Source organism: Pipistrellus hanaki (assembly GCF_964339955.1).
Source record: "Pipistrellus hanaki genome assembly, chromosome: 3".
NCBI lineage: Eukaryota > Metazoa > Chordata > Mammalia > Chiroptera > Vespertilionidae > Pipistrellus > Pipistrellus hanaki.
The window spans coordinates 129745434-129762076 of NC_140505.1; the positions used below are offsets into that span (position 1 = coordinate 129745434).

The window sequence follows — 16643 nt, forward strand, 5'->3', positions numbered from 1 at the left end:
TATTTTAGTGTGGAGTTTTCATCCACATCTCTGACTGCTCTTCGTGAACCACAAACTCCTAGGCAAGATACTAGATATTCTGCACTTACTACCAGACTAATACTTTGAGACCACATCTGAGTTATGTAAGATCTAATAATATGCGCTAATACTGTAACACTTGATGAGAAACCATATGATCTCATCCTCTCAGAGTGCCAAGTTCATTACTCAGCAAAAACACAAATAGACTTACTATGCTCCCTTAAGAAAGCAACTTAGGAAAGTAACTAGGGTACATTCAAGAACAAAAGATAGCTACTGTTTGGGAGGATCAATATTGCAACAAGTTTGCTGAATATTTTATATTAGTAAATACTGTTTTAGTTTAATTAAAGTCCTTTGTCCTTATTCCTTGAAGTGGGAGGTGATAGCAAATCAGCAAGCAGAATGAATCCATTCAAGAAAAATTATTATGGGACAAATTGATAGTAATACAGTCTTAGTAGAAAATTTTAACTCCCCATTAGCATCTATGGATTGATGCCAAACAAAAAATCAACAACCTTAAATGATACACTAGACCAGATGGATTTATTCACAGAACATTTCACCCCAAAGCAGCAGGATATATACATTCTTATAGATTCTTTTCAAGTGCACAGAGAATACTCTCTAGGATAGACCACATTTTAGCATACAAAACAAGTCTCAATAAATTTAAGAAGGTTGAAATCATATCAAGCATCTTATCTGACCACAATGGTATAACACCAAAAATCTACAAGAAAAAACTGTAAACACACAAACACATGGAGGCTAAATAAAAGAGTAAAATGCAAATTAACCATCACTTCACTAAACCTATAAGTCACGACCACCAGCCAATCAGAAGCGGGTATGCAAATTAATTCAACAAAGATGGCTGCAGCCATGGAGCGAGCAAGAGGTTTCGGTTTCCCTGGTAATAGTGGAAGACAAGCTTTCAGCACTGGCCAGCCTAGGCCTCCACTCAAGGCTACAAAATTTCAATTATAGAAGATAAATAAATCCCAACAAAAATGGCTGTGGCTCCGCTCAAGGCTACAAAGTTTCAATTATGGAAGATAAATAAATCCCAGATTCTAGGACCTCTGCTTGGGTCATCGGGAGGCATGGCCGGCCTGCAAACGACCACAGGTCCCTTGCCCAGGCCGCCTCACACACCAAGGGAACAACCCCCACCCTGATCCGGAACACCCTTCAGGGCAACCAGACAGCCCCCACCCATGTACCAGGCTTCTCTCCTATCTAATAAAATAGTAATATGCAAATTGACCATCACTCCAACACACAAGATGGCTGCCCCCATTGGTCAATGATGGCTACCCCCATGTGGACACAAGATGGCCACCACAAGATGCCCAGCAGGGGAGGGCAGTTGGGAGAGACCAGGCCTGCAAGGGAGGGCAGTTGTGGGCGATCAGGCAAGCAGGGGAGGGCAGTTGGGAGGGTCCAGGCCTGCAAGAGAGGGAAGTTGGGGGCGATTAAGCCTGCAGGGAAAAGCAGTTAGGGGTGGCCAGGCTGGCAGAGCAGGAAAGTTGGGGGCGACCAGGCCTGCAGGGAACAGCAGTTGGAGGAGGGGGGGGGGGGATCCACGCCTGCAGGGGAGAGTAATTGGCAGGACCAGGCCTACAGGGGAGAGCAGTTAGGGGTGACCAGGCTGGCAGAGGAGGGAAGTTGGAGGTGATTGGGCATGTGAAGAAGGGCAGTTGGGGGGGCGGGGGGGGGGGGCAGGCCTGCAGGGGAGGGCAGTTAGAGGCAAACAGGCTAGCAGGGGAGCAGTTAGGCATCAATCAGGTTGACAGGGGAGTGTTTAGGGGTTGATCAGGCTGGCAGGCAGAAGTGGTTAGGGGCAATCAGGAAGGCAGGCAGGTGATCAGTTGGGAGCCAGTAGTCCTGGATTGTGTAAGGTATGTCTGACTGCCCGTGTAGGCCCGATCTTACCGGGCAGTCGAACATCCTTTAAGGGGTCCCCGAATGGAGAGGGTGCAGGCTGGGCTGAGGGACACCCCACCCCATACATGAATTTCATGCACTGGGCCTCTAATGTCAATAAAAAATGAATGGGTCAACAATGAGATTAAGGAAGAAATCCAAAGTTACCTTGAAACAAATGAATGCAAACAGATAACAACCCCAAATCTATGGGACACAGCAAAACCAGTCCTACCTAAGAGAAAAATTCATAGCAATACAGGACCACCTCAAGAAGCAAAAACAATCTTAAATAAACAATCTATACTTACTGGTACACTTAAAAGATCTAGAAAAGGAACAACAAAGTCCAAAGTGATTAGAGAAAGTAATAAAGATCAGAGTGGAAATAAAATAGAGACTAAAAAGACATTACAAAAGAGCAATGAAACCAAGAGCTGGTTCTTTGAAAAGAGTAACAAGATTGATAAACTTTTAAAGAGACTCAAAGAAAAAAGAGAGAGGATCAAATAAATAAAATCAGAAATGAAAGGAAAGTAACAACTGACACCACAGAAATACAAAGGACTATAAGAAAACATTACAAATAGCCGAAGCCGGTTTGGCTCAGTGGTGGAGCGTAGGTCTGCGGACTGAAAGGTCCCGGGTTAAATTCCGGTCAAGGGCATGTACATTGGTTGCGGGCGCATCCCCGGTGGGGGGTGTGCAGGAGGTGGCTGGTTGATGTTTCTCTCTCATTGATGTTTCTAGCTCTCTATCCCTCTCCCCTCCTCTCTATAAAAAATAAATAAAATATATTTTAAAAAAAGAAAAAAGAAAAGAAAACATTACAAATAAATTGGACAATCTGGAAAAAATGGATAAATTCCTAGAAGCACACAATCTTCCAAAACTGAATCAAGAAAAATCAGAAAATCATGCTCTAACCAGTTTGGCTCAATGGATAGTGTTGCCCTGTGGACTGAAAGGTCCCAGGTTCAATTCCAGTCAAGGGCATGTACCTTGGTTGTGGGCACATCCCCAGTAGGGGGTGTGCAGGAGGCAGCTGATCGAGGTTTCTAACTCTCTATCCCTCTCCCTTCTTCTCTGTAAAAAATTAATAAAATATATTTTTAAAAAGGAAAAAAACTGCCGGGACTGGTTTGGCTCAATGGATAGAGCGTCGGCTTGGGGACTGAAGGGTCTCAGGTTCGATTCCAGTCAAGGGCATGTACCTTGGTTGCAGGCACATCCCCGGTAGGGGGTGTGCAAGAGGCAGCTGGTTGATGTTTCTCTCTCTTCGACGTTTCTAGCTCTCTATCTCTCTCCCTTCCTCTCTGTAAAAAATCAATAAAATATATTTTTAAATAAATAAATAAATAAATAAATAAATAAATAAAATGTCCATACCACTCCAAACAATCTATAAGCAAACACAATTCCAATCAAAATATCAATGGCATATTTCAAAGAACTAGAACAAATAATTTGAAAATTAATACAAAACTATAAAAAAAAAATCTGAAAAGCCTCAGCAACATTGAGAAAGAAGAACAAAGTTGGATATCACACCACCTGATATCAAACTATGAGGCCATAGTAATCAAAACTGATATGTAGATCATGAGAGCCCAAAAATTAACCCAAGTTCAATTAATATTTGGCAAAGGAGGCAAGAACATACAATGGAGTAAAGATAGTCTATTCAATAAATGGTGTTGGAAAAACTGGACAGATACATGCAAAAAAATGTAATCAGACCCCCTTCTTATACCATATTCAAAAATAAACTCAAAATGGATTAAAGACTGAAAATGTAAGACTTGAAACCATAAAAATCTTAGAAGAATACATAATAAAATCTCAAACATTTCTCTTAGCAATATTTTTTCTGATCTTTCTCTTTTGGCAAGGGAAACAAAGAAAAAATAAACAAATGGGACTACACCAAACTAAAAAGTTTTGCACAGCAAGGGAACCATCAACAAAACAAAAAGACAACCTATTAAATTGGAGAACATCTGATAAGGGGTTAATATCCAAATTTTATAAAGAACTAATACTATTCAACATTTAAAAAACAAACAATCCAATTAAAATTGGACAGAGGACCTGAATAGACTCATCTCTAAAGAGCATATACAGAAGGCCATCAGACATAGGAAAAGATGTTCAACATCACTAACCATCAGAGAAATGCTATTAAAACCACAATGACATATCATCTCACACCTGTCAGAACAGCCATCATCAATAAATGCACAAACGACAAGTGCTGAAGAGGATGTGGAGATAAAGAAACACTAGTGCCCTGTTAGTGGGAATGCAGACTGCTACAGTCACTACCGAAAACAGTATGGAGTTTTCTCAAAAAAAGAAAAAGGAAATTGTCCTTTGACCCAGTGATTCCTCTTCTGGAGATTTATCTAAAAAAACAACAACACCCAAATTACTCATTTGAAAGAATATTTACATCCCAATGTTCATTGCAGCATTATTTATGATAGCCAAGATGTGGCAGTAATTCACTACCCATAACAGACAAGTGGATATATTATGGATAAAAAAGCTGCAGTACGTATATAAAATGGAATATTACTCAGCCAAAAAAAGAATGAAATCTCACCATTTGCAACAACATGGATGTACCTTGAGGATATTATGCTCAATAAATTAGTCAGAGAAAGACAAATACCATATGCTCTCCCTTCTATGTGGAATCTAAAGAACAAAATAAGTGAACAAATAAAATTGAAACAGACAGACACAGAGAGTGGGCTGGTGGTTGCCAGAGGGAGGGAGGTTGAGGGGGACTAGGAGAAAGAGGGAAGAGGTGAAAGGGATTAAGAAGTACAACTAGTAGTTACAAAACAGTCACAGGGATATAAATTACAGCATAAGGAATATACTCGATAATACTGTAATAACTATGCATGATTAGAATGGGGGGTTGAGGACAAATATGTGATACCTTAATCAATAAAGAAATTAATTAAAAAAACATCAAATTTCTTGTTTAAAAAATAGAATTTGTGGAGTTAATGATTTTTTATGCTATTTTTAAAAATGAATTTTTATTGATTTTAGAGAGGAAGGGATAGGAAGAAAGATAGAAACATCAATGATGAGAGGGAATCATTGATTGGCTGCCTTCTGCATGCCCCCTACTGGATAGAGCCCAAAACCTGGGCATGTGCCCTTGACCGGAATCAAACCCAGGACCCTTCTGTCCACAGGCTGACGCTCCTCTATCCACTGTGCCAAACCAGCTATGCTGTTTATTATTAATTTTTTAAATATATTTTATTGATTTTTTACAGAGAGGAAGGGAAAGATATAGAGAGCTAGAAACGTCGATGAGAGAGAAACATCGACCAGCTGCCCCTTGCACACCCCCTACTGGGAATGTGCCCGAAACTCAGGTACATGCCCTTGACCGGAATCGAACCTGGGACCCTTCAGTCCGCAGACCAACGCTCTACCACTGAGCCAAACCGGTTTCGGCTGATTATTTTTCTTAAAGATAAGCTTCAACTCACCTAGATCTGGCCATGAATATGCTTAACCTCTGCTGCAGCCGCAGGAGTTTAATCATACTTCAGAACACCATGTTTTCTTTGTTTGATGACTTAACCTAAAAGAGAGGAGAATTTTTTATTTCTTTTAAAATAATAATTTTCCTTATGAGACTTCTGGCAGCACTGTTAGTTGAAAATATCTATTTAAACCCCAAATATCTAAAATTAGATTAAAGTTATTATTACGTTTTATTGTTATCCTCACCCAAGGATATTTTTCCATTAATTTTTTTTTTTTTTAAGAGAATAGAAGGGAGGAAGAGAAACAGAAAGAGAAACATCGATGTAAGAGAGACATATTGATTGGTTGCCTCCCACAGATGCCCTGATGAGAACCAGGGACTGAGCCTGCAGCCTAGGTATATGCCCTCGACCGAAATCAAACCCTTAAGTCTGCAGACTGACACTCTATCCACTAAACCAAACTGGCTGGCTAGGGCTAAAGTTCATCTAATAGATAAGATATATATTTTAAATATGATGTGTAGATGTTATAATTAATATGGCCTTTTCAAAAGAGAAAGTAAAAATGTTATAGTTTGAGTTCTATGTTTAGAAATATCAGGGCTTTTAGAAGCCATTGATTCTGGCTTTTCCTTTATAGCTATCACTTTGGATAACCCACTTCTCTATCCTTACCTTCCCAGCCATAAAATGAGAAGTAAACTAAATCACCTCCAATATTCCTTTCCAGTTCTAAAGCCCTATTTTAGCCAGTGGCAGGCTAATTCTCTACCTTCAGTCACTTTTCTAAAACCTCATCATCATCCTTCCAAAAAGCAGTCAGTGACCCTCTTTACAATCCCTCCTCTGCATCTTCCTACTCTATGAGAAGCCCCCAGAACAAAATCAGGAGTCAGTCATCACTAAACAGTCCATAAGAACAAACATGGCAGAGTTACAGGACAATATAAGTTATAGCACTCAATTGCAATCTAGTTTCAAGAGATTTCAATACACTTTTGAAATTTTTCTGGTGAATTTACTTTTTAAATTGATTTTTTTTTTTTTTTTTTTTTTTAGAGAGAGAGGAAGAGGGAGAGGGAGGGAGGGAGGGAGGGAGGGAGGGAGGGAGGGAGGGAGGGAGGGAGAGAGAGAGAGAGAGAGAGAGGGAGGGAGAGATGGATGGATATAAGAAATATTGATTATACAACTGGGAACCAAACTTGCAATTTAGGTATGTGCCCTGAACAGGAATTGAGCCTGCAATCTTTCAGGGAACAGGACAATGCTTCAACCAACTGAGCCACAGCAGCCAGGACGTTTATTCACTTGTTATAGCACAGACAAAATTAAACTCACTCAAACACAGGCACTAACATTTATTGCTATACTATATCTGTACCAACTGAGATGATTGTTTTTTATCTTCTATTAATGTGTATTATATTGACTGATTTTTATATGTTGTAAAATCCTTGCATTGCAAAAACAAATCGCACTTTAGCTGAACTTAGTTTACTAGTACTTTGTTGAGGATTTTTGAATCAGTGTTTGTAATGGATGTTGATTTGTATTTTCCATGTGGTTTCTTTATCTGGCTTTGGTATCAGGGTAATGCTAGCTTCATAGAATAAGTTAGCAAAGTGTTCCTTCATCTTCAATTTTTTGGAAAAGTTTGAAAATTGATATGAGTTCTTTAAATGATTAGAAGAATTCACCAGTGAAGCCAGGGCTTTTTTTAGACAAGAGATTTTTGATTACTTGATATTTTTTACTAGTTATAGCTCTGTTCAGATTTCCTATTTCATTTGTGATTTAGTCTTGGTAAATTTTGTGTTTCTAGGAATTTTGTCTGCTTCATCTAGGTTATTTAATTTGTTGGTGTGCAATTGTTCATAATATTCTCTTATAATCATTTTTACTTTGACAGAATCAGTAGTGATGTCCCCACTCTCATTTCTGATTTAAGTATTTTGAGTCTTGTATATGGTCTATAGCTATTTTTTTTGTAATTGCCATAAGGATTACACTCTGCATCCTGAAGTTATACCAGTCCAGTTTGAATTTAAACCAGCTTGACATCAATAATATACAAAAACTCTGCTCCTTTAACAGCTCTGTCCTCACTCCTTTCAGTTATTAATGTCACAAAACTACACCTTTTTACAGTGCACCCAGAAAAATAAACAATTATTTTAATTATTTTTCTTAAGTTATATAGAAAAGAAAGAAATGCAAACCGAAGTTAAAATACTAGCTTTCAGGTAAGTTTTTTTTTTCTTAGAATGTAGCAGTCCCTTAAATACTAAATCAGAAAACAAAAAAGTACAGTTACAATCTATTATAATACTACTAGTTTTTAGAGTTCCCCTTGTGAGATCTTTATTTCTCCACATGGCTTCAAGCTGGTATACAGTGTCCTTTTGTATCACCTTGCAGGACTACCTTTCTTAGAGAATGCATTTCTTAATTACACGTCTAGTGGTAATAAATTGCAACTTTTGTTAATCTGGTAATGTCTTCCTTTCTCCCTCCCTCATTTTTGAAAGACATTTTTTCAGATATAGAATCCTTGGTTGACGATTTTTTTGTGGGTCTTTTAGCATTTTCAATATATATATATGTCTACTTCTGTCTAGCCTCTAAAGTTTCTGATGAATAGTTTAGTAATAATTTTATTGAGGATTCCTTAAATGTACAACAACAATTTGCTTCTCTCTTGCTGCTTTCAAGAGTCCTGTATAATAAACTGGATTATAATGTGTCCTGGTGTGGGTTTCTGTGGGATAATCTTACTTGAAGTACAATGAGCTCCTTAGATATTTATACTCATCTATTTCTATATACTCTGTGCCTCTTTTTCTTCCCCTTCTCGAACTTCCACAAAATGTGTTAGACCACTTGATAGTGTCCCACAGATCCCGTAGGCTCTGCTCATTTTTCTTCAATCTGTTCCTCAGACTGAATAATTTCCATTGTTCTATCTTCAACTTTGCTGATTTGTTGTTCTGTCTACTCACGTAAGTCTTTGAATCTTTCTACTAAATTTTTCATTATAGTTATTGTACTTTTCAGATCCAGAATTTGTATTTGGTTGCTTTTTATGTTTCCTATTTCTTCATTGACATTCCTTTTATTCATGCATAGTTTTCTTGACTTTTTCCACATCTTCCTTTAGTAATCTGAACATCTTTAAGAGAGTTGTTTTAAAGCTTCTGTGTAATATATCTGCAATCAGATCTTTTTCACCAGTTGTTTTTATTGATTTTCCCCCTTTGAATGGGCCATACTTAATTTCTTTGCATGCTTTGTAATTTTTGTTTTTAAAAACTGAACATTTGAATCTAATAATGGTATAACTATTTTGTTGGTTTACTTATTTATTTTTTACAGCTACAGGCTATCTCTGCACTAACTGTTAGCCTGAGGTGTAAACCTAAGGTGTTCTCAGGTCTTTTCTGAGCCTTTCCTTTGGTGCATGTGGTCACTTTCTAATTTTTCCTGTATATGCAATGTCACTGATTTCTAGTCTTTAATTTCTGGTTCCCAAAAAGGGGCAAAGGAGAAAAATGAATGAAGTAAAAGAGAATATTAGCTCTTTAAACATCCTGGAAATCACTTCAGCTGGACGAGAAGAAGCTTGCAACAATAGGGAGGCACAACACAATGGTTGCCCATCTCTTAGTCTGCTCCTCTACTATCAAAAGCAGTAATTACACACAGATTCCTGATATGTGAGAGGGTCCTCTGGACCTACCCTGGGTCCTATAAGCTGTGTATAAGAGGTACAGGGCTGGGGGTAGCTGCTACTATGTAAAAAGTTGAAATTGATCAAAATTAAGTGCAATTTACATCTAAGGCTTTTCTCCTGAAAGCTACAAATCTTCAATAGCTCCAGAGTTCTAGAATAATTACAATACATCAGGTTCTGCCTGTGCAGGGGAGATAGAGTCTGGATGCTTGCTATTCCACCATCTTCACAGAATCTTCTCCAGACCTCTTTGTAAGGATTAAGATATATACAGTTTATTGTTTTAATTATTTTGATTATTGGCATTGCCAATGTATTGTGTTTTTACTGGTTTTTATTGCAAATATCCACCATGTCAGTTGTATCAGGGATTAAAAGAATTCATGTACCTCATTTAAAAGGATACTTTCTACAAGAAAATATGTTTGGGTTCCAAATAACTGACATATCACAGTACTTATGGAATGAACATAAGCCGATCGGTTGCAGGTGTCCTGCCACTGATTTTGGAACATGGATACCTTAGATACTCTCCATGACTTCTTAACTCTCTTTGGTTTCTTCCCACTAGTGGAAGGCTTAGAGCCAAAAGGTGATTGGGAAATAGTAAAAGGGAAGCAGTAACTATAGCCACTATACAGAGCTATGATCTTATTGTAACATGAATGTTCTTCTATAAAATAGGCATATATAGCTGCATGTACTATGATTATATTACTCAAGAAAAATACAAGTTTAACAGGATAATCATAAAAAATTACACTAAATACTGTTAATAACACCTTATTTTACAGCTAAAAATTACACTAAATACTGTTAATAACACCTTATTTTTCAATAGTAAACTGATTTTAAAGCGCTCACTGTATAACAGACACATTCATTTGGATTATTTCAATCCATACAACCACCCTGTGAGATAGGCACTATCATTATGTCCTTGTTCCAAATGAGAAAACTGGGGAGATGAGGACAATTATGTGATACCATAATCAATAAAATTTTAAAAATATCTATGTATCTATATATTTATATATCTATATCTATATATTTCTTTTTTTTAATATATTTTATTGATTTTTCACAGAGATGAAGAGAGAGGGATAGAAAGTTAGAAACATTGATGAGAGAGAATCATCTATCAGCTGCCTCTTGCACACCCCCTACTGGGGATGGGCCCGCAACCAAGGTACATGCCCTTGCCCAGAATCGAACCCGGGACCTTTCAGTCCGCAGGCCGACGCTCTATCCACTGAGCCAAACCGGTCCCGGCTATTTCTTAATATATATATAAATGAGGAAACCAAGGCTTGAAGAGGTTAGGCAGCTCTCCCATGGTCAATAGAAAATAAGCAGAAGAGTCAGAATTAAATCCAGATCTAACTCTTAATAATTAATACGTGTAAAAACCTTAAAATAGTGCCTAGTCTATGGTAAGCAGTTAGTAAATGTTAGCTATGGGACTAATGATGATTTATTTTAAAGCAATGTTATATGCCTTTGGCAGTTGTTCAACCTTTCCTTGCCTCAATTTCTTCATTTATAAGATTAGGACACCCATTTCACAGAGGTACTGTGAAGACAAAATAAATTCTGCCTATGAAGACATTTAGAAAAATACATAGTTTAAAAAACAAGGCATTATTATATTATCACTAACAGTAAAATCCTGTCTCTAGTATCACAAAGAAGCCTTTTGCACTATAAGCTTAGAATCCTAAAACTTAAGCACCATCCTCATAACAAGAGTTACATTAATACATTTAGTAAAACTATCTTAAATTATTCCAATTCTTGCAGACTGACAAGCAAAGAGAACACTGAACTCTATTCATAAGAGTGAGTATAAATTTGGTGCTCAGGAAGGTGTATTTGCTCTTTCAGTTCACTAGCACTGAGGGTGAATTTGACCTTTACTACAGTAGTTCTGTTCAAATACAGCCAGGATAGAATATCTATAGTTAAAAGCTTAGCAATATAACTCTAAATTTTGGGCACAGCTAACTGTTATGTTTAATTACATTAAAACAATCAAGAGAATGGCATTCAGTTCCTGTTCTTTGTGTCAATGGTCTGGCTGCATTGCTTTTATACTATCAGGTAGGTCTTTTTTCATACTGATACACGATAGTTTTAGACTCATTCTTAACACTGCTGAAGATTTTTCACCTATAATAATAAAAGTGTAATATGCTAATTAGACTAGACATCTTCTGCACAAAGCCAGGGGTGCGAGGGCAGCCTGGTCCCGATGACAGCTGCGGCCAGAGGGAAGCCCTGGAAGCCGGTGCCTGCAGCCAGGGGAAGGAAGGCCTACTCTGGCATTAATTTCATGAATTGGGCCTCTAGTTATATTATAAGGAAGAGGAATTTTTTAAAAAGCTAAGGAAGGAGATTATTCAGTACATTCTTCTTGACAAACCAGAGCCATTCTGTGAAAAGGACACTTACAAAATAGTTTCCTCATTAGCTGAAAATATAAAAATGCAAATATACACACAAAACCAAAAAAGTATCCAACTCTTTTTTAAGCATCTACCTATGAATGTGGTTGTATCTGTGTATTACAAAATGTTTTTTTCTTCCTTTAGGTTTTTTAGTCTGAGGGTAATGTTTGTGAACCAGTTTGCAATTCATAAACCTCCATCCACAACCCACCATTTAACACTAAAAAAAAAAAAAAAAAAAAAATCAATTCAACTACTTACAAATCACTTCAATATCTGGTACTTCCTTTTCTGGAAACTCAGTCTAATCTAAACTCCTTGTACTATAATTTAAATAAGATTCCTCTCATTTCTGTTTCCTCTGCAAGAGACAAGTAAAACCGGTATGATCAAGAAAGCTTAAGGACATGCTTACATGTAATTTAAACTGACATCAATTCATTTCCCTACAGATAAATCTAAAATATTAATAAAGTAACATTTCTATATTTTAGAGAGTTGTTTGAAATAACAAAAGGTTAGTTAGTAGATAAAAATTATTTATAACTCTAGCCAATTCATCGGCCTGCAGACCAAAGGATCCCCAGTTTGATTCTGGTAAAGGGCATCTACCTTGGTTGCAGGCTCCTCCCCAGCTCAGGCCCTGGTCGGAGCTCCAGCAGGAAGTAACCAATTGATGTGTTTCCCTCGCATCAATGTTTCTCTCTGTCTTTCCCTCTCTCTCCCACTCTCTCCCTTAAAAAAAAAAAAAAAAAAAAAAAAAAAAAAATGGAAAAATATCCTCAAGTGAGGATTAACAACAACAAAAATAATTTATTTGTAAAGTTATGAATATTAAAAAGAGAATAAAAATGAGTTCATTCATTTCTTTATCTACACCAGGGGTGGGAAACTTTTTTTCTGCCAAGGGCCATTTGGTTATTTATAACATCATTCGCTTAATATAATTCACTTAGTATAAATTTGTTTCCATGAAAAAAGCTCCTAGATTTATAGAATTTCAAGTCCTGCCTCCAGTTTCCTTGGCAGGGCCAGACCAAATTATTTTGAGGGCCTTATACAGTTTGGGGGCCAGACATTCCCCACCCCTGATCTACACCACTGAGGCATTGAAAGAATATTTCTAAGCACTAACTCTCTTTGCCAGGCACTGAATTAAAATGCTAGAAATAAAGGTACACATTCCCCAGTTCCAATGAGCTTACTAGTTACTAAAGGAGACAATTAATACATTAATAAAATTAATACATGGCAGAGATCCTGACCCATGTAACATTGCCAACAGAATATTTAATTCAGAGCAGAAGGAGAAAAGTGATAAGAGAGGCTTCCTGGGAAAGGTGACTTCTAAGTCAAGTCCTGAAAGTCAGATGGGAGTTTCCCAGGGCAAAGGCAATCCAGACCAAGAAGATCGCATGCAAGAACACAAAAGTCTGCCCTGGCCCTTATGGTTCAGGGCATTGTCCCATGCTCCTAAAGATTTTCAGTTCAATTCCCATCAGGGCACATGCCCAGGGTTGTGGGCTCGACCCCTGGTATGCAGAAGGCAGCCGATCAATGTTTCACTCTCACATTGCTGTGTTGTTTTTTTTTACTAGTTATAGCTGGCCTCCCCATGCTGTGCAGAGCCGAGAAACTCCCCAGGCCTCACAGTGTGGAGCGGCCACGGGCCCAATTCCACTGTGCCTGCAGCCATCTTGTGGCAGCCATCTTGTGGCAGCCATCTTGTGACAGTGTCGCATGAGAGCGTGACACCATCTATGCTTTTATTATATAGGATGATGTCCAAAGTCTAACCTAAAAGTAACAGCATCCATCCGTAATATTAACATTCTCCCAACAGCACCTAGACCTGCAGTGTCATTGTAGGATGATGACATAAACCTCAAATAATCCTTCCTAGAAAAAGTCACCCACTTTAACCCTATATTTCACAATGAATTTCACAAAGTCTCTTTTAATTATGCACTTTGGCTTTTAGGAACAGAAATTTAAACATCTATATCTGTATATCTTTATCTACCATCTAACAATCTATTAATCAACAACTGTACGTACAAACACTGTTTAAATGGTACTTAAAATGGCTTGCGAAAATAAAACAAGAGAAAGCTGAAATGGAAAATTATATAAAAATACAACTCTGCCTTAATTCAATCCTAAAGTCATCTATAACCTTGGAATATACTTACACCCAGAAACGCTAGTGATGAAATTTACACAATTAAGTCAGAGTGCCCATAATCTCTGCCCTAAGATATAAAAATACACCTACAGATGTGCAAACCCAGCAGATGAGTCACTCTGCCTTAGCTAATTCAATAATGTAATCAGTACTGGATGGCAAAACTCCCAGTACCTTCAATCACAGGAAAAAATAGCATCAGTCTTGGGGACTCTCAAGAAACTCTTAGTTTAGTACTTTATGTTGCAATATAAAAATATGTACAAGGAAATCAAATACTGTCCTCCAGCAACATAAAAGTGATAAACATTCTGTATGACAAATCACGGAGCTCTCCCCACTAAACCTCAGACTGCACCATAAAAATGCAAGTGATTGCAAGATAGCAGAAGAGAGTACAAGCATTCTCCAGAAAGTATTTATCATTAATTCTGAAGACTGCAATGAATATATTCGATCTTACAAAGTTAGTGCATGCAGCCCTGGCTAATGGTGCCAAGTGATTAGAGCCTCAGCCGGAGCACCAAAGGGTCCTGGGTCCAATTCCCGGGTCAAGGGCACATAGCTAGGTTGCAGGTTCAATCATTGCAGGGTGCATGCAGGAGGCAACCAATCAATGCGCCTCTTTCTCATCAATGTTTCTGTGTGTGTTTGTGTGTGTGTGCGCGCGCGCGTGCATGCACGCACGCGCCTCACTCCCTTCCACTCTCTAAAAATCAGTGGGGAAAAATATCTTCAGGTAAGGATTAAAAAAAAAGATAGTGCATTCAATTCTCTATAATTATTGTATATCAGACTCGCAGTATTTGTGTTCTTCAACTTTTATTTCTATATATTAACATATAATTGTGTCAAATTAATGAATAACTGCTTAACCCTCATAATCTCTAGTTTATAAATTTACTATTAAACACTAGTCCATTATTAAGGACTGAATCTAGCATTAAAAATGTTTAACCTATGAGGTTTTAGTAAACTGAGCATCCCTCTGACCTTACTTCATGTTAAACAAATATAAAACTTAGTCAATATCAATCAAGCTATAACAATCAACAAAATATAAGGCATGCAAGAAAATATCTAGACATCTTCACTTTTTATATAATATGCTTAACTTAGAACTAAATAAACAAAGATAATAAAAAATAAGGAGTAATTTTAAAAACTAAATATACAAGTGCATTAAGAAGAATATACCATAAACCTGTATTTCCAAATTCAGATGACTATCATCTTGTTAACTAGATACATATCAAAAGTGTAAATATTAACTCTGTGTGTGTGCGTGTAAAATGTGTACACATACACAATCTGCACAAAATAAAGCCAAATGCCAAGCAAATCCAAGCCTCAAAACAAATCATGAATAGCTCATCAGTTTTTGCATTTACCTCAATTGAAATGCTCTTAAACATATTCTCAAAGGAAAATAAACTATTTTCGTTTAGAGCAATGCATTAAAAATTCTTACAATCTAAGAAATAAATTAAAAATAAATAAATAAATAAAATAAAAATTCTTACAATCTAGCAAACTCACCTGATTAAAATACAACACTAATAAAAATGATTTGACTTGTGGTGTGTTTTCTAACACTTCCCAGCCTCACAAAATGCCACAAAAAATGTTAACCAGAGATATTTACAACAGAATACATCTATCCATTTGATGTATAATATATTTATAAGGCCATTAATAAACATTGTTTAAAGAATATCTAATTGCAAAAAAATGTTCATGGTATAAAGTTAAACAGAAAAAGAAAAAAAAGGACAAAATTGTTCTTTTAAAATGCAATATGGTATTCTGAATTGTATCCTGGAACAGAAGAAAAAAAAACATACACACACAAAAAAAAACATTACTCAAAAAACTGACGAAACCTAATTGTTCAGAAAATAAAGTTTATTTTAAAAATTACTCTTGCCCTGGCTGGTGACTCAGTGGTTAGAGCATTGACCTGTGCACCTAAGGATCTCAGGTTCAATTCCCAGTCAAGGGCACATACCAGGAATGAAGGTTTAATTCCAGGTTCCAGTCAGGGCAAGTATGGGAGGCAAGCAATCAATGTGGCTCTCTCACATCCCTGTTTCTCCTTCTCTTTCTCTCCCTCTCTCCCCCTCCCTCCCTACTCTCTCAAAATATCAATAGAAAAATTATCCTATGGAATGAGAATTAATAAAAATTGCTCTTAGTGACCAGTAGCAAATTTGAGAAGATTCTTTCTTAGTTTAGAAAATAGCTTTCGCACTTATCTATCTCTCTTCTACCCTACAAAAATACATAAACCAGAGTGGGGAGGAGGGGAACTAGACTAAACCATACTAAAATGTTAATGCTGGTTTCTATAGTGTGAACTGCTTTTATAATCAATAATAAATTATTAGCTAAAAACTATACAAATCAATATTAAAGGCTTCTTTAGAAAGAAAAGCTATAAATGTCTAAGCAGATCTATATACTAAACAGGTAAGGGCAGAGTGTGGCCAAGAGAAACTGCCCGGAGAATTTAAGTAGGCAAAACCTAATTAGTAAATGCTGGAAAACTGCCAATGCACAGAACTTAACATCCACTCTTAGGCTAAAGGTGCTCGAAGCCAGCAAAGTTATTCTCAGAATTCACATGTCTTAGGGGAATGTCCCGAAAGGCCCCCTAATACTAAGAATTTATGAATATACATAACCTGGGTTTATTCCAAACAAAAATAATGCAGTTGGCCATCTGGTGTACAACTGCCCACTGAGAGCTTCTAGAAACACTCTTCAGTAGCACAGTCTGTTCTCTAAGCTTTTCTCCTCTGCTA

At 37.1% G+C, this 16643-nt stretch overlaps 1 protein-coding gene across 4 annotated transcripts in view; it reads right to left on the reverse strand.

The window, feature by feature from the left end:
- FRS2 (fibroblast growth factor receptor substrate 2) overlaps window positions 1–16643 on the reverse strand; it is a 94620-nt gene that overhangs the window by 14073 nt on the left and 63904 nt on the right. For 2 of the 4 annotated variants that reach the window (XM_084878905.1, XM_084878903.1), the window contains exon 4: window positions 5475–5569. The exons of the other annotated variants lie outside the window; for them this stretch is intronic. The gene's annotated coding sequence lies outside the window, so the exon portion shown is untranslated. The remainder of the gene's footprint in view (window positions 1–5474; window positions 5570–16643) is intronic. 4 annotated transcript variants of the gene reach the window in all.